The 25254-nt window shown below is 42.7% G+C and overlaps 1 long non-coding RNA gene across 1 annotated transcript in view; it reads left to right on the forward strand.

The window, feature by feature from the left end:
* LOC125397467 (uncharacterized) overlaps positions 1–22419 on the forward strand; it is an 82567-nt gene extending 60148 nt beyond the window's left edge. The window contains exons 3-4 of the long non-coding RNA XR_015003226.2: positions 8268–8309; positions 12552–22419. This is a non-coding gene — a long non-coding RNA (uncharacterized LOC125397467). The remainder of the gene's footprint in view (positions 1–8267; positions 8310–12551) is intronic.
* The last annotated feature ends 2835 nt before the right edge of the window (positions 22420–25254 follow it).

The raw sequence follows: 25254 nt of genomic DNA on the forward strand, positions 1-25254 counted from the left end.
GGATCCTAAACCGGGTGGCAGAGCCAAGAGAATGTGTTGCCCTCCCCTCTTCCCTGATCCTTTAGGCTTTGGATTGGGGTAAAGAGAGAAGAATGTTGTCAGAGATCCAGTCTGATGTTAGAGTAGAGTAAAAATACACCTCTCTCAAGTTAAAATTTTCATGAGATGATTCTGAATTTGGAGAATGGAGTTTATTTTAACACCTATTTATTTATAAGTGTGTGTATGCTGTTGGTGTATATAGAGAGATCAGAAGACAGCATCTGGGAGTTGGTTCTCCACTTCTACTTGTGAGTCTTGGGGGTTGAACTCTGGTTATCCTCAGCTTGTTGGCAAGTGCTCTTATGCACTTAGCCTTCCTCCTGGCCTGAAAAAGAATGTAAAACTCAATTTTCTTTGACATCATATTAGGATCCAGGAAGGTTACTATTCATCAAGATATTAGCAAAGTGTACACCATTTTTTACAGCCAAGAAATTATCCTCTGGCCAGGTGAATTCATTTATTTTCATTGTTCATTAGAATGAGATTTCAAGGTCCCTAAATTGACCAAGCATCCTGAATTCTTCTCCAGGGATGGAGACGATGTGAGTCAAGGTACCCATTTCTTCTGAGTCTTCAGATACTTCCAGAACCCAATGTTTAGTGTATGTCACTGAGGTATATAGTAGGCCTAATGCTAAGACTTATGACAACAAAAGTTGAAGATGATGATCTTTAGATTATCCATCAATTCCAATTACACATGTAGCCATGCTCTAAGCAGACACTGTCGCAGGCAGCCAGGTTTCTGTGCTCATTATATTCAGAGGAGCTCATGGTTAGGAGCTAAGGCAGCACACACACAGAGCCCCCGAAGGAGTCTGTTCTTCGTGATCATTAGCGGAAGATGACAAACTACAGAAGCTTTAGGTTCAACACAGATGAGTATATCTGGTGTGACTATCACTCTAAAGTATGGTTGGGGCTGTCGGATCTGAGTGTATAAGCCTTCAGCAGGGCTGCGCCTCTGGCCTTGGCAGAGTAGCTCAGTGTTGGAAGCTCCTTGGGCTCATGCCCTGGGACAGTGTAGAAAAACATGGTCCATGGCCTTCCCATTGGGCAGTAATTTTAACATTATTTTTTTTATCTTGATGGAGGGCTAAAAATTTAATTGGGTGTCTCAGAGACTCAATAGTTTTTTTACTAGTCACTTGAGACATATCTCCCCACTACTGCAAAACTTTTAGATCTTCTTTTGCTAAGAAAGTATCTATTCCTTTAAATCTCAAGTCATATTAGAAAGTCAGCTGAGTTCCATGCTTGCAGCAGTTGAGGTTAGGCAACATCAACAGTGACATCATAATTGGATAATTTTTAATAACCTCAAAGGGGTTATTTACACAGATGTGAAGGATTAAAAATATGCTAGGGCTAGAAGCAGTAGGACATACATATGTCGAGTGTGAAGTGTGGCTGGTGGAGATGGAGGTTCCTGGAACCTGGAGGTCGGGCAGGCTGTATAGACAAAAGGATGAATGAAAGGAGGCAGCCAGTTTAGGGATACTGTCCACTGGGGAAGACAAGGCAACAAGTATCCTAATTTCATTATCTTCTCGCTTGTCTACTATCTGGCCTGTCTATTGGCCAAGGCCACATGACAGCCTGTCAGTATAGTCATGTAGAGAATGAGGGTGTACCTGTCGTACAACACAAACCTCCTAGCATGATGTTTTTAACATCCAGTGACAGACTGGGCATGTGAGGCACACACCTGAATCCAAATATTAGGGAGATTAAGAGAGGAAGAATGTATGCAAATTTGGGGTCTATCTGCGCTATGTTGTAAGACTCTGGCTAATTTTTTTTTCGTGGTTTATAGACAATCAAACATAAACCAAACCAATGCATGCACACACACCAACACCCTCACAAAAAACATCCCCCCAACAAACAATGAATGACCCTCAGATACAGTTATGAGATGTTAGTTTGATCTATATTGTTCAGTCAAGTATATTCCTGTGCCAGGATGTTTAAACTGAATTTTCAACAGAAGCATTTGGATAAGCATTATTGGGAAAATGAAATATATTTCCAAGGATTAACTTCATGTCTGTTCATAAAATTCAACAAATATTTATTGAATTCTTTTTGTGTTCCCAGTGCCGTGGTCATCTCTGAGTTGTAATAGAAGTTAACAGTAACTGATACTTATGTCGAATTCACATATGGACATGTTTTGTTTGTAAACTTGTTTGGACAGAGTGCCCATTTGCCCTTCAGATGTGGTATATAGTGACTCTTTTGTACCCAGAACCTTTATGCATTCTCTAGGAAGAAGATTCTAAAAACAGGTCAAGTATGCTTTAAAAGCAGTTCATTTTTTGTTGATGCAGTTTTATTTATTTATTTTTAGTAGAATAAGCATTAAGACTACACTTATAGTTTCCTCTTCTAAATAGAAATTAAATGAGACAGCGCATGCTGGGCACGTGCTTCCATGGGCCTTCCTAATGGAGACAATCCAATCGTTTTCTTATTTGTAGACTTTATCCATGTGCAGATATGATTTCTACAAGCCAAGAGGTTGTGTTTGCAAGTGAAAGGGACCAGGTGTGACATCATGAGAGCATCGTTTTCATTTCCTTGGGCGCTCTGCCCTGGTCCAGAGGGTTCTACATCAGGATAACTTTATTCACTGCCTCTTCTCATTCCAGTTGTCACAGTCACGTCAGGCTGCCATAACAACCAACCAAAGACTGGCAGCCTTAAAAAGCAGCGATTTCTTTCTAATAGTTCTACGACTGGAAGTGCACGATCAGGATGCCAGTGCCAGCTCAGTTAGAGTAGCAACTGTGTGTCTTCATATGGCCCTCCCATTACATATGGTCCTTCCATTATACCTGTGCATAGTAGGAAGGAGGGAGGTGTGTGGGGGGAAGAGAAAAAGAGGGAGGCTAAGCACCTTGATGTCCTTTTATGTAAAGATATAAATGTTATCCTTTGGGCTCCACTCTGATGACCTCATCGAAAATTAGCTGTCTCCGGTTCCAAACAATACTATTATGTGGAGAGTTAGACTTTCACGTGTGACCTTGTGGTTGGGGGTAGGGTGGAGCATACACAAGTTAGTTTCTAGCTCTGACTTTGGGAACAGGGATTTTCTTCTTAGTTATGAAGCAAATGTTCTGCTTTCTTTAAAGGACTAATTTAAACCCATACTTATATCTAGAGGATGTCATAAACTCACTTCCCCCCATAATGAAAGAGCGATTGCCTCAGGTATGTGGACGGAGATAACATTATGCAGATTGGCTTGTACTGAGGGTATGGATTTTGACCTAGGCAGCCTGTTATGCAGAGAGGAAGGGGAAGAAAGGCAACGTGAGAGTCTGCTGGCTGGGTGGATGTTTTTTATTCCTTTATGGTTGGCTATCCAGCCTTTCCAGTGTTTGATTCTTGCCCAATAACACAACTAAATTGGATTTGAAACTTTTCAATGAAAGTGTGTTAATGTCAGATTCTCAGAATTTTTGTCTGACATGCCCAGCCGTAGAGGCTGCTTAATGGACAAAAGCTAGTACTACTGAAACTGAGTGTTCTAGAAAATCAATATTACTACAGCATCAGAGCCCTTGTTTCCACACAAGTCTCCCTACAAGGAAATTCAGCCTCAGCCTGACCTTTGAGCTGCTTTCTGCAGTACACGCCGATCTGCAGAGTGAGTTAGTAGATCTCTTTAAAAACCCAAGGCTGTAACCTTCTGACCCCCCTGTAGAAGTGATGGATCGCTTCAGATTATTTATTTATAGGTTCCTACATTGACTAATCAGGTCATTGGGGCTGGGTTTACCGCAATTAAGATTGATTGCCACTTATATTGAGGATGCTGGACCCTAATCTTTGAGTTACCGCTTTTGCTGTTCTCTTTCCAGTCCTTCATTATTTACAATGCTTATCCAGCCTTTCAGTGGAACTCTAGCTCCACTGAATGCGATGAATATCACACTGGCTATGCAGGGAAAAGACTGTCTAAGTGTCTCAGATGTGGCTGTGTTCTGCAGGTGAAGGACTAAGCACCTATAGGTACTTACAAAATATCTTCACGTGAAGCATGTGATGAAAGAAGAGTGGACGGGCACAAGACAGACAGCAGTAAGCTGAGTTTTCTGTGGGTCTTATTGGAGAGGCATCATTTGGACTAGGCCTAATGGGTAGGAGGAATCTGCACAGGAAATGGATCAGAGAAGAAAAGCAGCCAGTGAGTGGAGAGAGGAAGTGAGGGAGCTAGATGTCTGAAAAAAATGCACACGGAATTGTGCTGTGAAGAAGAAGCATGTGTAGTGGGGATTGCCCAAGGCAGAGCCAGCTGGTCTAGAGCAGGTAAGTCCTATGGTGTTTGGAGTCAATGTGCCTATAGCGTTTGTTGCAGAGGCTGCAATGACAACAACAAATAAATAAATAAATAAATAAATAAATAAATAAATAAAAAATAAAACCAAACTTGCTAAGAGACTTAGGGAAAAATAGAGCAGAACCTAACCAGCTGGGTAGCTATTCCAGTGGGAGCCACGTGTGCAGCTCTGGTGGGAGCCTTGCATGCAATTTCAGCCTATGCCAGAGGCTGCAAAGCCATAGACTTTTTTTTTTTTGAGAATTTGTGCCCCATGTTAGGCACCAACATGAAGCATGAGTTCTAATAGGTCTTAATAATAAATGTTCAGAGTCAAATATAGTAAACCACAGTCACCTTACCTACTCAGCTTCCCAGCTGAAAAGAAACCAAATTTCTTTCTCTTCTCACCTTATCACTTCCTCTCTCTGTTCAGCCATATCACTTCCTGCCTATCTGTACAGACCTCCAGACCTCTATGATCAACACTAGCTCCACCCTCTGATCTTCAGGCAAGCTTTATTTGTACAAATAAGATATCACCACATTGGAATAAGTGCTGCTATTGTGTGTGCTAGGGTGCTTAGGAAATGCAAGGAACTACAGGCATGCCTGTGCATGGAGGGTGGGCAAGGAGTTACTACTGATAAGTTTCATTCTGATCTTTATACTTATGCTTTAAAATGTTTACCTATTTACTTATTTGTGTGAGTGTATGTGTGTCAAGACATATATATGGAGGTCAGAGATCAACTCTGAGGACTCAGTTATCTCCTTCCACCATGCAGGATCCACAGATGGAGCTCACGGTTGTCAGATTTGGTGGCAAGTGCTTTCACTTGCTCAGCCATCTTGACAGGCTCCTTTGTTTGCTCTAGTTTTTTTTTTTTTTTTTAAATAAAAGGTAACATAAGTATTGGTGGGCTACTAAGAAGTTTGGAATCATTTTATAGCATAAACATGTAATATGAGGGGGCCTGTTTGTTGGGGGTTTTTCTGTCCTGCCTGGCCCCCCAGCTGTTTAGTCCCAGAGAAAAATCACACTGAAATCTCTGTAAGTTATAAAGCTGATTGGCCCATTAGCTCTAGCTTCTTACTGGCTAACTCTCACATCTTGATTAACCCATTTTTCTGATCTATGTTAGCCATGTGGCTCAGTACCTTTTTCAGTGGGGCAGCTCACATCCTGCTGCTTCGGTGATCTGGGCAGGAGTGTGAGGAATCAACTTCCTCCTTCCCAGAATTCTCCTGCTCTCCTTGCATCATTTTCACTTCCTGTCTGGTTTTTCCACCTACACCTCCTGCCTGGCCAATCAGCGTTTATTTAAAACATGATTGACAGAATACAGACAATTCTCCCACACCATATACACAGTGGCTACATTAAAATCTCCTAAAAAATAAAACAAAACAAAAACCCAGAAAACAGTTTCTTAAATTATAAAGCATGCCCATAGTTTTGAACCATAATAAGTGCTTTTATAGACAATATTCCAGAGGGATCAAACTTTGGAAATACTAAGATGTGGTGTATTTATTTTTATTTTTTCCAGTTGAATTTGTTAGAGCACAGCAAAGCATTATATACATAAAATGTACATGCATCAAAGTTTTTTATCATTATTAGGGAATTTTTATTTTTATTTTCTGTGTATGAGTATAGTGACATCATGTGTCTGCACCAAGTGCACGCCTTGAATAGGGAAGCTAGAAAAGGGTTACCCAGGGATTGGAATTACAAGAAGCTGTGAATCATTATGTGGGTGCTGGGAATTGAACTAGAGACCTCTGAAAGAGCAGCCAGTGTTTTTAACCATTGAACTCTCTCCTCTATCGTGCTTTCTATTTGCAAGATAAACTGGATAAAATAAATAAAATCTATATAGAGAGATTAAAAAAAGATCCAACACCAATTCTTTTCAAAGCATCCTACAAAATAAACAGGGGAGGAGAACCAACAAGCTCTTGCTAGAAAGCCAGTATTTCTTATACTGCAGCTGGTCCAGGACATGCTCAGACACAGCTAATAGAACAACATCCCAGAGGAACACAAATGCAAAATACAACACTCACAGACCAAATTCAAGAACACATTAAGAAATTACACAGTGTGACATGTTGATTTCATTCCAGGGATGCAAATTTGTCTCAGCATATGCTTATCAGCAAGTGGAATATAGCACATAAACACACTTGGGGCAGAAACCATGTACTCATCTTGATTTCAGAAAAGGCTTTTGACCAGGTTCCATATCCTTTCGTGAAAAATACCTGAGGAGGTTAGAAATAGAAGGAACAAGCTTCAGTATACTCAAGTCTGTACCTGAAAAATCTATAGGCAGCATTATGCCGTGGGGTAAACCTGAAACTATTCACTCTAAAATCCAGAATGAGGTAAAGATAATGAAAATTTTCTACCCTTAATTGCTATGGTATTTGTTGTCTTAGTAGACAATAAGACAAGAGAAATGAAAGGGATATAAATGGGAAAGAGAGACATCAAGCTATTTCTAATTGTAGATCATGATCCTAAACTCAAAAGACCCTTGAAAAAGCCACCAGAAAATTCTAGACCTGGTATCCACTTCTATCAAGTAGCAGGATATAAAATTCAATATACAAAACTAGTAGCTTTTCTATAAAACAATAACAAGTATGATAAGAATGCTTTTCTACTGATTGCTTTCACATTTGTTCAAAAAAAAAACAAAACAAAATAAACAAACCCCACAGACAATCCAGGAATAAACCAAGCTAGGAAGGTGAAATGGGCCTCTTCAGAGAAAACTGGAAGGAAGTGGCTGAACCCTAAATAGTCAGGACAACTCCTGTGATCCCAAGCTGGAAGGAAAAAAAAAAAAGAAGAAAAGAAAATGGCTACAGAGTCAACACAATCCTCATGAAAACCCCAATGACACATACTACCTGACCTCAAGTCATGTTAAAGAGCTATAGTACAGAAAACAGGATGGCACTAGCCCCCAGATAGACGTGCAGAACACTGGGATATAAGACAGGACCCAGAAGTAAACCACTCAGTTACACCCTTTTTATTCTTTTTCTTTCTTTCTTTAGTCTTTCTTTCTTTGTAAAGATTTATTTATTTATTTATTTAATGTACACTTGTATTTTGCTTATATATATTCTGTATGAGGATGTCAGATCCTCTGGAACGGGAACCACAGACAGTTGTGAGCTGCCATGTGGGTGCTGGGAATTGAACCCGGGTCCTTTGGAAGAGCAGTCAGTGCTCTTAACTGCTGAGCCATCTCTCTAGCCCCTCTTTCTTTCTTTTTTGGACAAGGTTTGGTATGTAGCTTTGTCTGTCCTGGAACTCTTTATGTAGAGTTTGAGGCCATGCTGGCCTCAGACTTACAGAAATCCACCTACCTCTGTCTCCAAGTCCTAGGATTAAAGGTGTGCTCCACCATGCCTGGCTCTTTGCTTTGTATTTTGACAAGTTGACTATAATGTGCCACAGAGATGTTCTTTTCTGTTCATTTTTGCAGGGGGTTTCATTTGCTTCCTGTGTCTGAGGTTGGGTTGTTTCTATGGTTTGGGGAATTTCTGCTGTGTGTTCATGCTGAGCTTCTCAACCTGCGAATGCTTGGGCTTGGTCTCTTGGCCATATCCCAGGATTCTTGGACACGTGGCTATTCTCCTGGTTGTTGTCTGAATACAGCATTCTTTTACTCTGATGTCCTTTCTTTTGTGAGTCTGCTGGATTCCCATTGTGCTTTTTCATTTAATTAGCTGAAGTTTTCATCTCCAGCCTTTCTATTTCACTTTTTTTTTGTCTCAAGATTCAGTTTCCTTGACGAACTTTTCTTGAATGTTGCTAGTTTTTTCTTTTGCTGACTTTTTCCTTAATATCACTGCTTTTCTCTTTCAGGTTCAGGATGGGATTCACCTGCTCATTTGAATTTTCCTTGAGGTAAGTGATCATTTTTATTGATAAACAGTGAAATCTTTTTTCCAAGGCTGCCATTATTTTACCACTTTTGATAAGTGTAAGGGAAAAAGGTGTGAAAACCCTAGTAAGATGAAGTCAGAATGTCACTGAAACTATGATAGAAGCAAAGAGTAAACTTGGAGGAGAAGGAGGAGGAAGAGGAGGAGAAAGAGGAGAGAGAAGAGAGAGACAGAGACGGATATATATTACATAATACACACACACACACACACACACACACACACACACACACACACACATATATATATATAATATAAATTTATGTCTTCCAGCTTCAATATCCAGATCACAAGTGTCTCTGGATTCTAGTTTACTCTAGATAAAGTCAAGCTGTCAACCAAGAACAGCTGTCACACAGACCATTGCCTAAAAGTCATGTGGAGCAAGCAAAGGACCATGGTGCATCAAGGAGGAAAGTTAAAGTGAAAAGAGCTTGGACAGACCTCAGACATGTGTTTGATAGAGCACTAGCATAAAACATTTCAAAGACAAGAGTCCCACAAAAGTCCTGGGGTGGGGTGTGGTTCTGTTGGTAGAGAGCTTACCAAGCATTTGTGACAGCTAGGGTTTGATCCCCAGCACCGCTATACATTGAATATGGTAGTGTCTGTAGTCCCAACTCTCAAGAAGTAGAGGCAGGAGATCAAGAGTTCACTGTCATCCTCAGCCATCAGTTCTGTGACTCTAGAGAACCCTGACTAATAGAGGCTGGGTAGGTTTTCCTACCCTTACGATAACTTCCCGACTTGTATCCCCTGTGGGTGGCTAATGTTCTCGCAAGGTGGGGGTGGGGCAAGTGACCATGATAATGAGGTTTATACAGGCTGACCCATCTTGGTACTTTTGGAAATGTACTCAACAGTAACTATCATGCTAAGTGGATATGGCTGTGGATGATAAGTGGTTCCATGAAGCTTCAGAGTTCCTGGACTCTAGAGCAGAAAGCCTCATGCAAACAACTGGCTCCAGAGGTTGCTCTTTCAGCCCACCTGCAAGCTCTGGGTTATCACAGGGTTGATTCTCTGTTGGCAAGTTCTACAACAGGGTGCTGAGGGTTAGGATCCTATTCTTATAAAATCCCGTGCCTGCTTGGGTCCTCCTGCTATCTGCGCTTTGCAATTTGCTGGCCTCTGTCCTTTCTGTTCTCCACCCCTGAATGGATGCTTAAAAGAAATCCTACACTAGCTCAGAATTGAGAATAATAAAGGGTTATTTATTTAGAGGTAGACTCACAAATCAATTTCCTTTGCTGGAACGGAGAACAACAACCAAATCCCTCAGCTGGAAAAGAGGCCAGATGCACGCTTAACATTGGCATAAATAGTATAAGAGGCCATGGCCAAGTGGGCAGGTAACGTAAAGGCTACTGGGTGTAGGAATTCCTACAGCGCACCCCTACCTCCCAAGGTTACCTAATTCTAGAGCAATGGCAGGTTGACTTGAGGTTCCCAGAATATTTCAACTTTAAACAACAGATTTCCTTCTAAGATGTCACCGGGCCACCGTCTGCAGAGCCTGGGTAACTCCTGTGTTGCTGGTCTGTCCAAAAGCAAGCAAACAAACAAGAAAACAACAACAACAACAAAAAAAACCCAAAACAGCAAAACAAAATAAAACAGAAAAACAAAACCAAAAAACCCCCAAAACCTAACCAACCAACCAAACAAACAAACAAAAACCACCACCAACAAAAACCCATAGCTCACCAAAATGCAGGCACCCTAAAGATAACACACAAAATCGTATTTAGGCTATGTGCACAAAGTATGTATGAAACACACAGGAAGTTTCATGATTAGACAATAGTCCTATCCACGAGATGTTTTGTTAGTCATGTTTGTCTTTATAGTGTGCCCCCACCTCCACTGAAGAGACTTAGTGTAATAAGGCTTGATCCCTTGCTGGTGGTACTACTTTGGAAGTTTCTGGAAACGGGGTAGGGCTTAGCTGGAAGACATAGGTTACTAGGGAGAAGCTGTTTAGGGCTAGTTATTGTTCCACCCCCTGTCTGCCCTTCTCATCTTCCCAGGCAGCATGGCTTAGACTGCTAGTCTTGTACTGCCCCCATGATGGGTTGAAAATGATCTGCAACTTGAATAAATCCTCCCTTAAGTTGTTCACATCAAGGATTCTGTCACAGCAAGAGTGAAACCGACTAGCACAGTATGTATGCAAACATGCTCAAATCCCCAAACAAACAAAATGCAACCATCTGGTTCTAAGTATTTTGGATAAGGTACTTAACCTGCAGTACATTTATTATGTACTTTTTAGAAGATGTGAATAAGCGCAAGAAAGTTTAGCATTAACCCCACAAAAGTCAAACACAAGGCCGCTGGGAAGGGATTTCAGATGCTAATGAGTTGGTGTATACGGCCTGCTAAGTTTCATAATCTATTGTTTGCACATAAAGTGCATTAGGAACATCCTTCACACTATGTGTTTCAGAGGACACATGCTGTTCTAATGAGTGATTATACTGTGACATAAAACAAACACTCTGGGTTGGAGAGATCCCTCAGTGATTATGAGCACTTGCTGCTCTTGCAGAGGACTGGGGTCCAGTTCTCAGCACCCACAGAGCAGCTCACAGCTGCTAGTAGCTCCAGTTCCAGCAGATATGATGCCCTCTTCTGGCCCCTACATGTACTTCACACACATGGTGTATATATGTACAGAGGCAAAACATTCATACACACACACAAAATAAGAACTAAATACCCTATTTATGAATGTTTAGCCTATTTCCACTTTGCCTTATGCTGGTGGATATTTAGCATTTCCTCGTGTTTGTTGTCGAACATATGATTTCACCTCTCCAAATTAGTCTTCCTTGATTTAACCCAACTGATAAAGCCCTGTGTCAGGAGTTAGCAAGGAGAAATTCTGTTGGAATGAGTTTCAGTTCTGTGTTCTGTAGTTGGGAAAAGAAAATCTCGTTTCTTCTAAGAACTGCAGATATATACTCATGTATATAATCTAGCTAGCTGCCAAGATAGAGATAATACATAGGCACAAATAATGTTGGCATACAAAGTAATTGATATCATTATGTCATTTTCATACATATTGCAGTCATATGGAGGCCAAACCAAAGTCCAAATCAGAACAGAATAGAATATCTGGAGAACTAGTCAGAGAAGCTGAGCCCAGATAAACTGATGGGGGAAAGTTGAACTACTCCTGAGCCTATGGAATGTGGCTCGACTTCTATTCACGAAATCCACTGTGATTTGCATTTTCTTCCCTTGAAACAAAGTACATCCTAAGTGCAGCACGTGTTTAAAATGACACAGCAGCAAAGACATCCATCACTTTTTTTTTTTGCTTTGAACATTTAATGGTGCATACATCTATCAGAATATCACATAGCACCACAGTGGTATTTACGTTGTTCTGCACTTTTTGAATGTATTCTTAGCCCTCCCTCAACTCCTTCTAGATCCTCTAACTCCACTATCTACCCAACTTCATGCTTCCTTTTTCTCTTAGAAAAACTAAACTAAAATAAAAATACAAAAACCCATGGAATACATCTGAGCATGGGGTCTACGCTGGAGGATAGTTGATAAACCCAGTGACTCTGCATTGGAGAAAACTGATTTTCCCTTCTCTCAGCAACTATCAATAACAAGCAGCTTCTTGGCAAGGGATGGGACATTGTGCTCATTTCCCCTCCTCTGTGCTGGGGTTTTGCCTAGCTTAAACTTGTGCAGGTGTTAGGCATGATGTCACAGTCTGTGAGTTCACAGGTCCATCCGTCATGCTGTGTTTGGAAAACACTGCTTCCTTGGAGTCGTCCACCACCTCTAGTTCTTATGACATCTTATGCCTCCTCTTTGGCATGGATCAAAATTCCATTTATTTTTTATGCATATCGCCTACATGTATGCCTGTGCACTACATGCATTCCCAATGTCTGAGGAGGCCAGAAGGCACAGTCAGAGCCCCTGGGATTGGAGTTCCAGATGGTTGTGAGACGACAGGGAAATACTGGGAATCAAATCTGAGTCCTCCTGAAGAGTCGCTGGTGCCATTAACTGCTGAGCCATCTCTCCATCTATGTGCCTCCCCCATAATTCTTTGAGTCTACCCAGCTGTGACCCCCTGACTTGCATGTCATTCGAATTACAGAGTGAGGACATGTGGAACAAGGAATGCTTCCTGTATCTCCTTGAATAGTTTTCTACATTTTGTTTCCAGGTCTCCTTTTTGAAAAACTTTCCTGGGACACTGGCTTGAGACTTCAGGGACTGAACACTGAGGTGCTGCCCTTAAGCCATAGAGCTGGAGGTGCCTTGCCTCAGCTCTGAGGCAGAGCTTTCCCTTCAGGGTGTCTCTGAGGAGTTGGAGCGAAGCTGCCTTCTGTGGTTCATCTGGCATGACTCCCTTAACTTGGCTTTCCTGTCTCGTGCCACTTCCCTTATTCTCTTGCCAATTGCCCTTAGGAACATGTGTTTAACAAACCACATGAACAAGTCACGGGCTGTTCTAGTTTCATTTGGTCGCTGTGATAAAATGCTCTGACGGCAAGCAGTTCAGTGAGGAAAAGGCTTATTTGACTTACATTTGCAGGCCACAATCTGTCATTAAGGTAAGTCAGGCAGGGCGGGAACTCGAAGCAGAAACCATGAAAAAATGCTGCTTGATGGCTGCCGCTCTGACTTGGTCACGGGCTCAGGATCACTTGCTGGGCCCTCCTATACCAATTAATAATCAAGCAATACTCCAGATATGACCGCAGACCATTTCTAGGCAATCTCTCAATCAAGGCTTTCTCACAGAATACTCTGAACCAGTGATTCTCAATCTGTGGGTCACAACCCCTTTGGGGGGTCAAATATCAGATATCCTGCATCTCAGATATTTACATTATGATTTGTAACAGTAGCAAAATTACAGTTATGAAGTAGCAATGAAATAATTTTATGGTTGTGGGTCACCACAACATGAGGAACTGTATTAAAGGTTGAAGCATCAGGAAGGTTGAAAATATTGCTCTAAACTGTGTCAAGTTGACAGCGCTAACTAGAGTAAGCCTCTGTTGACTGGTTTTATGTCAACACAAGCCACAGTTGGGAGGACAGAACTTCAATTGAAGTCCTCCTTCATGGCGTGTGCTTCAGTTTGTGACTCCACATTCCTGTCCTGCTTGGGTTCTTGAGGGAGTGCTGCTTACTTGCTTGCTCATCGTGGCTTGTTCATCCTGCTTTCTTTGAACGTCATGACCCAGAAATGGTACTATCCACAGTGAGCAGGATCCTCTTCCATTAATTAAGAAGATGCCCACATCATCCTTGACCACAGGCCAATCCTGTGGGGACATGTTCTTAGTTGAGGTTCCCTCTTCTCAAATGATTCTAGCTTGTGTTGAGTTGGCATAAAGCTAGGTAGCACAACTGACCCCTTGACAACCTGATACACAAATGCATCATTATTCAACTATAACCTTTCCCTTCTCATTTCCCTCCAAGATGGTATGTTGATATTAATATTACAATATAAACTACTTCTATTTCTAAAAGTCTCATAGTCTAAAAATTCAACCACCTTGAAAGTTCAGTCTCTCTAAAATACCAAAAGATTTTTTTTAAATCCTAAGCCTCTCTACACTTTCTAAACTTTCATAACTGTGACTTCTTATAAAATTAAAGATACATTAAATACTTTCTTGCTCTAAGAAGGAAAAATCAGGACACAGTCTACAATTAGATGAAGTCAAAACCAAAGTTCAGTATAAGGCTCAATGTCAGACTTCTGGAACTCACAATGTTCTAGGCCCTAAAATGTTTGTCCCAGAACACATATGACGTCTTAAAAGCTCAGGCTGGCTCCTCTTCGCACTTGTGATACTGATATCTCTGGAATGATGTGGTCGCCTGCTGTGACCAATAGCATTTCCTGGGCTCCCTTAGGGACTCTGATCCTGACACACGGTGCCAAGCCTCACCTTCACCTGAATTCACCTGAAGCCTCATCTCTTCAGTCCTGAATTTTCAGATGCAGCTGTGGCTGCACCGTCACAAGTTATCTCTTCAGGGATTCTACTATCACACCGAGCTGCTCTCCATGGCTGCATCAGGCCTTCAAAAGGAGCACCACTTGGGTGACTTTTTATACATGATCAAGTTGGGCTACCAACATGAAAGCCAGTCTCAATCCCCTCTGGACCACAACTTCTGTGTGCAGACCCTGAGGAAACACTCCCAGATTTTACTGTACTCAGTGATGTTAGTCTCTTTTTATCCATTGCTAATTCCTCAGCTCCAGCTAACCAGCCCTCAATTGTCCTAGTAGAGCCAAAACTTCACTTTAGTGGTGATGGCCTTTTGTTGATCACGGCTGATTCTTCAGCTTCCACTGGCTCAGAACCTCAGATTCTTAATTCAAAAGATCACACAAATGACTCTGGGAGTCTCGACTTTTTTCTGGAACTTCACAAGTCAGGCCTCCAATCGTTAGCATTTCTTTCAGTGTTCTTGTCTCCTAAGCTCCCACAGAACAACTTACTGAGCTCTGAGCACTAAATGGTTTTTTAAACTCAAAGTTCATATGCCATACAACCCCTCCTCCATCAAATACATGGTCAGATCTCACAGCAACACCCCCTAGTACCAGTGTCTGTCATAGTTAGGGTTTCCAGTGCTGTGATAAAACAGTATGACAAAAAGCAAGTTGGAGAGAGGAGAGGGTTTATTTCTTTTTTTCTTTGTAGTCCATTTTTTCAGGGAAGTCAGAGCAAAAACTCAAGGCAGGAACTTGGAGGTAGGGACTGATACAAACGTCATGGAGGAGTGCTATCTACTGGCTGGCTTGCTTATCATGTCTTGTTCAGCCTGAATTCTTATAGCACCCAGGAACAATAGTCCAATAATGGAACCACCCACAGTGAGCAGGGTCTTTACATATCAATCATCAAGCAAGAAAAATGCACCACAAGCTTGGCTTGCTCACAGGCCAATCTGATGGGGTCATGTTCTCAACTGAAGTTCCTTCTTCCCAAATAACTATCTTGTGTTATTAACATAAACCTAGCCAAAACTCAAGTCATCTCTCATAGGCTATTAGGAATGAGGAAATCTTAAATCATTACAAGCGGCAGTCGCTTACCACAGGAACCATTTTTCCCCTTATTCATAGCTCTTTGGAAGTGTTACTTTGATGAACTCATAAGTTCTTTTAGAAATGAGTGTGGAACATGCACCAACAAGCCTTCCAACACAGGTACTTCAGGGATGCTCAGGTGGAAGGGACAGCTTCTGAACGACAGTTATTGAAGCATCTATGAGTATTGACTCTTACCTTGTTTGTGAAGTGTATTATCATGGTGGCTCCCACGTCAGCCTTCATATAACAGTACTGTTCAAGAAGTCTCGAGGCTGATAGGTTACTTGTGCAGAGCTGCTCCTTGGCTTATGGTTTGGTTACGACGCTATAAACTCATGAGTTGAAAATACATTTATATGCCCAACTTACTAAGCACTATAGCTCCACAGTACTGCACTGTGGAGCTCCCAAGTTTTCTCTTGTGAACTTGAAGCTGACTGGAGGCTGTGGCTTGCTGCCACTATTCTGCATGGTAAGACTGTCACCTACCTGTCGTAGCCTAGGAAAAGACCAGAATTCAAAGTCCGAGCAGTGTCTGTTGAATGCATCACTCTATATATTTGTAAGGAGGACACATCAGAATTGGACCTGTTGTTTGTCGGGGATTATATCTTTGTGTTTAATTCACAATGTCAGTACATGATATGAGGCCCCTCTTTATGCCACATGTTGCTTAATTTTGTAGAGATGAAGACCCTGTTTATGAATGAGGGCAAGAAAAAAAGGTCTAGATAGGTTTAAAATTGTTTAAAGTTTTCAGTTTAGTGGCAGAATCCTGGGGTTCTTACATCCAAGAATGTATGGCCCTGAATATAATGCCATTGAATCCTTCAGTATAGACATAAATTTGCTGACTTCTTGGCATGGTAGGCCCATATTGAAATAGAGAGAAGTGCTTGTCTGTTGTCAAGAAGTCCTATGCAGTTAGAATGGAAGAATACGGCTGTTCAAACACAGAATTGCCAAGCTGGGTAACACCCATATCATCTAGCTTAACTAGAGAAAAAGGGGAGAGGGTCTCAGGTCTTAGATCTGTGGCTCTGTGCTTTCATTTACACCATAGATCTTTTGCTTTGTGTTCTCCATCTTCCATTTTCACGGAAGGGAACACTGACAATTTCGAGGGCTAATGTTGGGAATGTGTTTCACGTAGCCATTTCACCTTAATAATAAATCATAATATAATACTGATGTTCAAAGGAATAAATATTACAACCCCCCCACAAAAGGTGACATTTAATTTCTACTGTTTGCATATCTCAGAAGAGCAGTAGAGGCATGCGGGTCCATGAACGTAGGCTTTTTGTGTCTGTGGGTTTGAACCTGATTAGGCAGGACATTTTCTCTGGTTAGAATTTACTTTTCTTCTCTTCTGTTTTCTCTTCCTCTGTCTCCTTTCTAATGGGGATGTAACCCAAATTCTGACGCATGCCAGGTAAATGCTCTGCCACTGTCATTTCCCCAGCGTTGCAGTGAGGAATTTAGCATTGTTCCTCTCTCCACACTAGGCAAACATCTCTCCATGGGTCCAGGGGCTTGTGATACTAGAGATTAGTGTTATCTTTCACCATCAACGTGCCATTGGACAGGAAGGTGGCAGACAGCATTCTGGAGAGTCCTGTTACCTCAGCTGTGCATTGTAGTTGAATTTTAATTTTTTTTGGGGGCTGCTAGCTCACAATTAATGACTCGGAGACTTATTCATTATTCATTTTAAAAGCTCAGCCTTATCTTAAGCCGGTCCCATTAGCTCTTTTTTTTTTTTTGATTTACTTATTTATTATGTATACAGTGTTCTGTCTGTCTGTATACTTTCTGGCCAGAAGAGGCGCCAGATCTCATTACAGAAGGCTGTGAGCCACCATGTGGTTGCTGGGAATTGAACTCAGGACCTCTGGAAGAGCAGTCAGTGCTCTTAACCTCTGAGCCATCTTTCCAGCCCCCCCCATTAGCTCTTATCACTTGAACTAACCTGCTTTTATTAATCTATGTTTTACTACGTGACTCTTCATCTTCTTTCATTCTGTATGTCCTACTCCCTCCCTGTCTTGTTGGCATCTCCTCTGAATCTTGATTATCTCTTCCTACTTCCTCTCTCTGTCCAGAAGTCCTGCCTAGCTATTGGCCATTCAGCTATTTATTAAACCAATCACAGTAATACATCTTCACACAGGGTACACATATCCGACAACAGTGTATCTAGGGACTCTTTGGAGAAGTAGATGGTGGGCATCAAGAACTTGGGCTTGGGGGTTGCTGCTTGATGGGTATAGAGTTTCAGTTTTGCAAGATGAAAATGTTATAAAGATTACATGCATATTTAACAGTTATGAATCTTATATTAAAATGAACAAGAGTAAATTTTATATTGTTTATTTTACCATAATTAAAAAAATGCACTGTGGTGTTGCATGCTGTTAATCCCAGCATTTGGGAGGCAGAAGGAGGTGGAACTCTGTAAATTCAAAGCCAGCCTGGTCTACAAGCTGGTTCCAGGATAGCCAAAGCTACACAACCCTGTCTCAAAAAACCTAAATAAATAAATAAAGTGCAGCAATGCAAATGTTATTTTTGTCAGTTATGGCCTAGAGCCTTTTATCAGGGCTCTGTTATTCAGTTATATATCAGGGACCAGGAGCTGGGTGATGTGAAACTAAGTAACTTAGTCCAATTCCTCAGTTATTCAGCGTATGTTTGAGTGCCTGCTGGACCCAGGAACTGTACTTGTCTTCAAGATATCAATGAAAAAAAAAAAAGACCCTCAAACCTGTTTGATTGAATGTGAGGCCCCAGCCCTCTGACACCCCTATATCCAAGAAGTCTGGGATGATTGGAAGCATCACCCCAGCCCCTGGCCTGAGAGTTGCCTTGGTCCAGACTCCAACTCCCAGCCTGCCAAGCACTGACCCCTCCTCAGGCAGGGTCAGGACCACTCCCACAGGCTATTTAGGCTTGTGCCAGAAAAAGGAACACGTGGTCTCTGGGGTTTGCGTGGGCTCCTCTCCCTGCCATGCTGTCCTGGGCCACCCAGGAGTGCAGCATTTATTAAACATGGGCATTTTTAATTTGGTCTAATCTGGGATGATTGGAGTTATTTTGCATTGGTGGAGAGGCCTATCTTAAGATTTTTCTTAACAGATGGAGTTCTCCCACCGAAAGGGTCCATTTTTCCTGCAGGTACAGGGCACAGGGCCGTGTGCCAGAAAACTCCCTTCCCACGTGCTCTCTCTGCCAGGCAAGATTGGCTTCACTCAGTGAGTTCCCCTTTTTGCTTATGCTGGTAGGGTTTGGGGTGACCCATTCGCATTTTGAATTTTCCGCTGAAGTTGTGGGCCCTGGAAACCTGACCTGTGCAACAGAAGCCAGGGGCTTTTGCTGGGGTGAAGATTTCTTGGCCAGGGACACCTGCCATTCAATTTTCACAGCCCAGTTTTCGACTCAAGAGTTGTCCCAGCAGACCGCTGTGACAGACTTGAGCTCCATGATTGGGCATAGACTTTTAAAATGGGTTTCTTGCGATTTTAGGTCGATTCCTAAAACACCCTTAGATGGCCTTTTACAAAAAATTCTTTTAAATTGGGGCTATCTAACATAAATTTTCTAAACATAAAGTTTCTACATGCATGCTCCTGTTCCCACCCCCCTCTGCTTCTCCTCCACAGCCCATGGTTTGTCCTGCCCCACTTCCACTTCTCCAAAGCCCTCGGGGCTCTGACTCTGTGCTCAGAGGCTTGTCCGGCTCCTGTTCCTGTCCTGTTCTGGATTCGGGGATCTAATCCCGACTCCCTTTCCATTGCCCATCCCTTCTAAAGGGAGCTCGCCCATCAACTGTTTGCTGTGCTTCACTGGCCTCCCTCTGCCATCTATGCTGGGACCTCTTTCCTGTCCCCGTTCTGCTTGCTGTTTGTATCACTTTAGCCCCCACCTCCAAGCTGTTTACTGTTTCTCTCACTCTGGGATTTTAAAAAATTCATTTTTTCCCCATGTCCTTCTACTCTAAAACTCTGTAAATGTTTAGTCCTTATGTTTCTGTTCCCTCTTACAGCGTTTGCTAATCTGGCTCTTAGTGAGACCACCTCTGTACTTTACTGGCTTTTGCCACCTACCTATGCCAAAAATTTTAAGTTGGTCAGCTGACACAGGTTTCCAAAAGTGTTTTATTTGTCTGTCTGTTAGAATGATGTGGTGCACAGTATGTCTGTGTAAGTATGTGAATTTATATTTTTATGTGCATGTGTGCTTGTTTTAAGATAATTCCAGACTAAAACAGCTCTGGAAAAATACAAACACATGGGTAGCCTCCATTTAAACCTCATCACCATCTTCGGTAAGTGTACCCATGTGTGCTAGTCCGCCATCTTTGGTAAGGGTACCCATGTGTACTAGTTCACCATCTTTGGTAAGGGTACCCATGTGTGCTAGTTCACCATCTTTGGTAAGGGTACCCGTGTGTACTAGTTCACCATCTTTGGTAATGGTACCCATGTGTACTAGTTCACCATCTTTGGTAAGGATACCCATGTGTGCTAGTCCGCCATCTTTGGTAAGGGTACCCATGTGTGCTAGTTCACCATCTTTGGTAAGGGTACCCATGTGTACTAGTTCACCATCTTTGGTGAGAGTACCCACATCTGCTAGTAATCTTTAACTTATTAAAATATTCCTTTTAATCTTCTTACATTTACTAGCATTGGTAAACTGTAACTAACTGGATAAAATACACAACTAAATTTAGCATATGCCCAGTTTGAAATAACAGGTAATGGTACCTAATTCTCAAGTGCCTTTACAGATCTGCGGGTATGGCATTTTAACAAAAGAGCTTCTAACACATAGACATGCCAGCTTCTGCAGCACCCTTTAGGTCCTAAAGAAGACCTTCTGCCTCCAGGCCTTGCCTTTGGGTTTGGTAAAAACCTACCCACACAGCAAAAAGCAGCCTTTCACCTCTTCAACTTCCTGAATGCCTTCCAGGGAATTGATCTTTTTATCCTGCAAAGACAGGTAGACTAAATCTTCCCCCTACAGGACAAATCTTTGGGCCTCTTGTACTAACGGCAAGCACTGCTTCTACGACCGCTGTTCGCCAAGGACTAAGGAGAGGAATTGGGATTGCCTGTGTAGCTAAAAAAGCTGTCTCATTTTTGCTCATTTATCCTTCCCAGATCTGTCTAATGGCATTTGACGACTTAAGGTACTGTTAACTTACTACTTCATTCATGACATTTAATGAAGTTTCCTGCTAAAATACGGACAGGTGTGCCTAACAGGTTTCAGGTGTGTCTTAAAAAATCCAGGGTTCCCAATTTCTTTAATTGTCTTAACCTAAAGCAATAGCCTTTTGTTATGACACTAAGATGTAAATCTGTTCCATTCTCTTACAGGTTCTGGGAAAAGTTCTGCTACATTAACCCCAGTCAGTTTCAAGCATATTTTACAGGTCACTCCTGCTGCCTGGGCCAAGACTAACTTACAAAGCGCTCTTCAGACAATGCCAAACACCTGTAACAGCTCCTGGAACTTCACCATTGGTACCAACTCTCCTAGATCAAGGACACCTGCCAACTAAAATCTGGTTTCATCTGCTATTGTGTCCCATCCCATGGCTAATCACATTTCGTAGGGCCAATAATAACAATATTTTTTTTTCTCCTAGCCACCTACCTTCTCACATCCCTCAAAAAGCAGCTGCCCAAGTGCGGGAGAATTATCTGTATTCTGTCAATCATGTATTTTAATAAAACACTGATTGGCCAGGCAGGAAGTATAGGTGGGTCAACCAGACAGGAAGTAGAGTCGGGGCGATGAGAACAGGAGAAGGCTAGGAAGGAGGAAACCCATTCCTCCATTCCTGCCCAGACCACAGAGAAGCAAGATGTAACCTACCCCACTGGAGAAAGTACTGAGCCACATGGCTAACACAGACAAGAATTATGGGTTACCGTAAGATGTAAGAATTAGTTAATAAGAAGACTGAGCTAATGGGCCAATCAGTTTATAACCTAATGTAGACTCTGTGTGATTTTCTTTGGGACTTGCCGGCTGTGGGGGGTACCATTTTACAGATGGTGCCCAATGTGGGGCTTGAACCCACGACCTTGAGATTAAGAGTCTCATGCTCTACCAACCCCACAGCAGGCAAGTCCCAAAGAAAATCACACAGAGGACTCCATAAGATTATAAAGCTGATTGGCCCATTAGGCCAGGCTACTTATTAGCTCTTATGACTTTTGTTAGCCCATTATTTTTATCTATGTTAGTCACATGGCTCAGTACTTTTCTCAGCGTGGCAGCTCACATGTTGTTTCTTCAGTTATCTGGGCAGGACTGGAGGAATGCGCTTCCTCCTTCCTAACCTTCTCCTGTTCTCATCGCCCTGCCTCTACTTCTTGTCTGGTTGACCTGCCTATACTTCCTGCCTGGCCAATCAGTGTTTTATTAAAATACATGATTGACAGAATACAGATAATTCTCCTGCACCACCCAAGGACTCCAGGATGACAGCAAACCAGATGCTGCTCCAGCCACACCTCTCACTGAGTGTGAGCACACAAACTCCCAGCTCTCTCCTCTCCCATGTTGCCCCATGCCTGCAGGAAGTAGCCAGACTTGAGCTGATGGCCCTATATTCAAGGACTCTGGGATGTTTGATTGAAAGCGAGACCTTCAGCCCTCTGACACCCTTATATCCAAGAAGTCTGGGATGATTGGAAGTGTCACCTGAGCCTCTGGCCTGGGAGTTGCCTTGGTCCAGACTTCAACTCCCAGCCTGCCAAGTGCTGACCCTTTCTCAGGGAGGGTCAGGACCACTCCCACAGGGTATTTAGGCTCATGCTGGAAAAAGAAACATGTGGTTTCAGGTTTTATGTATCTCCCACTCCCTTCTGTTTCTCTCCCTCTCTTCTTGCCATGTTCTCTTGGCCACCTGGGATTGCAGCATTTATTAAATGTGGGCATTTTTTGATTTGGTCTAACTGGTTTAATTGGAGTTATTTTGTGTCAGTGGAGAGGCTCATCTTAAGATTTTTCCTAACAAAACCTTTCCTTGTAAAGGCTCACGAAAACCAAACCAAAACAAAACAATTTTTCTTTTATTTCAAGATGGTGAAAGCAAAGCCTAAGAGGAGGAGGAGGAGGGGGAGGATCCCAGGAGAATGGAAGAAGGTGAGGTAATAGACCCCATAGTTATAGAGAAAGAGACCGTTATAGCCAGGGCAGCTGTGAGAGATATGGAACAGGAAAGCAGTGGAGTTAGAGGAGCTACAGTTGGCCTGGCTTTGAGGGAAGATGAGGAACAGGATGAGATGGAGGACCAGTGAGAGGTGGTCAGGACCAGTGGGACTGTGAGCAGAGGGAGAATGTTCTAGGGTAAAGAAGAGATGTACCACAGGAGGATAGAGAGTTCCTGAGAATGGGGAAGGAAGGAAGGAAGGCCTTTGTTGTTCCTTGAGGCCAGGATGTTATGACTTAATGGGATTAGTCATCTAGTAGAGAACACCACTGTGTGCAGAGTGGGCAGAAGCCGGTGAAGGCAAAGTTGTGACTCAGCCTTAGAAGATACAGGAAAGGGGAGTCTCCTTCCCTCTTCACAGTCGTCCTGTGTCTGCGTGCTGATTGACAGGGGCCTAGTTTGGGTGTGTTCACCTTGTATTCTCAGGCTTTCTCCTTAGCTCCCTTCCCCAGCCTTGGAGGTAGAGGTTAAGTGTATCCCCAGGCTCTCCCAGAGAGGTGATGGCTAGGCTGATTCCTAGCCTCTTGGCTTTAATGAGCTTCCTGGAAGCTCCTGTCAAGGGTGTTAGCTTCCCTCAGGAAGAGAATCATTATTCACCAGGGAGAAAATGAATATCTTGTGGCTGTGGGCTCTTAACCAGGTTAAAGCTGCAGGACAAATGATGACTGAACAGACTTCACGCAGGGAGGAATGAGCAATCTCCGAGACTGGAGTGCGAGTCTTCAGAAGTCTGCATCAGGGGAGGATGTGGGTGTGCATCAGTCAGGGAAGGGGGGGTTTGTGTCATCCCTCCCGTGCAATCTGAGTGTGAGACCAAAGCAGGAACCATGTGCCTTGCAGGTTAAGATTTCTGTTTGCAGTTATGATTGCTAAAGAACAAATCCTTGCTTGTCCTGGGCAGGTTAAGGTTTCTGTTTGCTGTTAAAGAATAAGTCCCTGTTTGTCCTGTGTTAAGTCTTTGCAAGTTAAAGTTTCTGTTTGTAATTAGGAGTAATCTCCAGTTTTACAAACATCAAGTCACATATTTCAACCAACACTAAACTCGAGACCCCATTCACATTTTGTATATCCTTATTCTTGCCCCTCCCCTTTCTTTGTATTTTCATAACAGTGTATATCAGCCAACTCTCTTGCCCCTTGAACACCTTATATATCTCTCCTGTAAAAAGGACCTCAGGAGGCCAGCAGGGGCTGCTCTTAGGGTGAAACAGCCAACTGGTCAGTACCAGGTGAGCCCCAAAATACAGCTTGCTTTAATTGGACAATTATGGATTTGGTTTCTTCTCCTTGCGGGTTTTAGGTTTAACATAGTATACCAAGGGCAACACCCTTCTTTCTTGATTTGTAAAAATACCCAGTAATGAAAAAGGAAGAAAAGTCAAAGTATAGTCAGTTACGTGAATTATGGATATGGGGGAGAGAGGATGGAGAGAGGATCTACCCAAGCAGAGAAATTGCCTTGTATACACTGGGGCTTCTTGCTCTCACTTTGAAGCAGAATTTCTTGTGCTGGCTGCTATTCTATGGACTACAGTCTATTTGGGAGAACCTCCAGCCTCTGCAGTTTGGTCTCAGTGGCATCTTTCTAGAGGTAACACCAGCAGCTCTGGGAGTGTGGCCAAGTGGCTCCTGGTTGAGACTCACTGACCTAATCTGGTAACTGGGGAAGTCAGGGTTTTACTTGGCATCCTCTCTTGCTGGCTGCTTGTTTGTGTCAGCAGATTCAAAGCTGGGTTCTTGGGGGCTGGGGATGTAGCTCAGTGGTAGAGCACATGCCTAGCATGTGCCAGGCTCTGGGTTCTGCCCTCAGCAACCTAAAAATCAAGCACAAACCAAAAAAGGTAATAGTGTTTTTGTACTCTGGGCTTCTGGGCAGCAGCCCCATTCCAAGACAAGAGTGCCTGTGTTTTAGGTAACACTTCTGTGATTCTTACATTCTGGACATCCCGATAGAAAAAGCAAGCCTGCCAGGCACGGACACCAAAGATAACGCACTTCCTGATTGCCAGGGAGGGAGCATGCTCTCCTTCCTCCTCTCCTGGATCCGTGCAATAATTAGCCAAAGTAAAATGAATATTAGCCCTTGCTTAACTGCCTTACTGTGCGTTTGCCAGCACGGACCCAGTAGTGCTAAACCAATTATTTTTTGAACTTTATGGCTTTAAATAATCCCTTGCTCTAAAATTCCCTGTACCCCTCAGCTACTTAACCACAGGCCCCTCTGCCCTAAATCCTTTTCTTATACTTTGTAGCTTTTTAAGCAAGGCCCCTCTTTAAGAAGACATAATCCCTTCTCTGTAGAAAACATGAAAGACCTTGAACAAATCAAGATTTCTCCATGGAGAATTCAGTTAATCCTGTGCTTAGAGCCTAACAAGGAAATCCATCTCTCCACCAAGCACGCCATTACCCGGACTAATGCCTGACTTGAATAACAAGCAAATTATTGTGCTTTTAATTGTACCCTGCCTGGTCACAAAGCACATCTGAGAGAGGAATGTGGCGGCTCTTCCCGAGAAGCAGGTCAAGCCTCTAATCCTCCTTTTCTTTTCACCTTCCCCTCCCCCC

The sequence above is a fragment of the Myodes glareolus genome, chromosome 7 (assembly GCF_982192425.1).
Source record: "Myodes glareolus chromosome 7, mMyoGla1.1, whole genome shotgun sequence".
In the NCBI taxonomy this organism is placed as follows: domain Eukaryota; kingdom Metazoa; phylum Chordata; class Mammalia; order Rodentia; family Cricetidae; genus Myodes; species Myodes glareolus.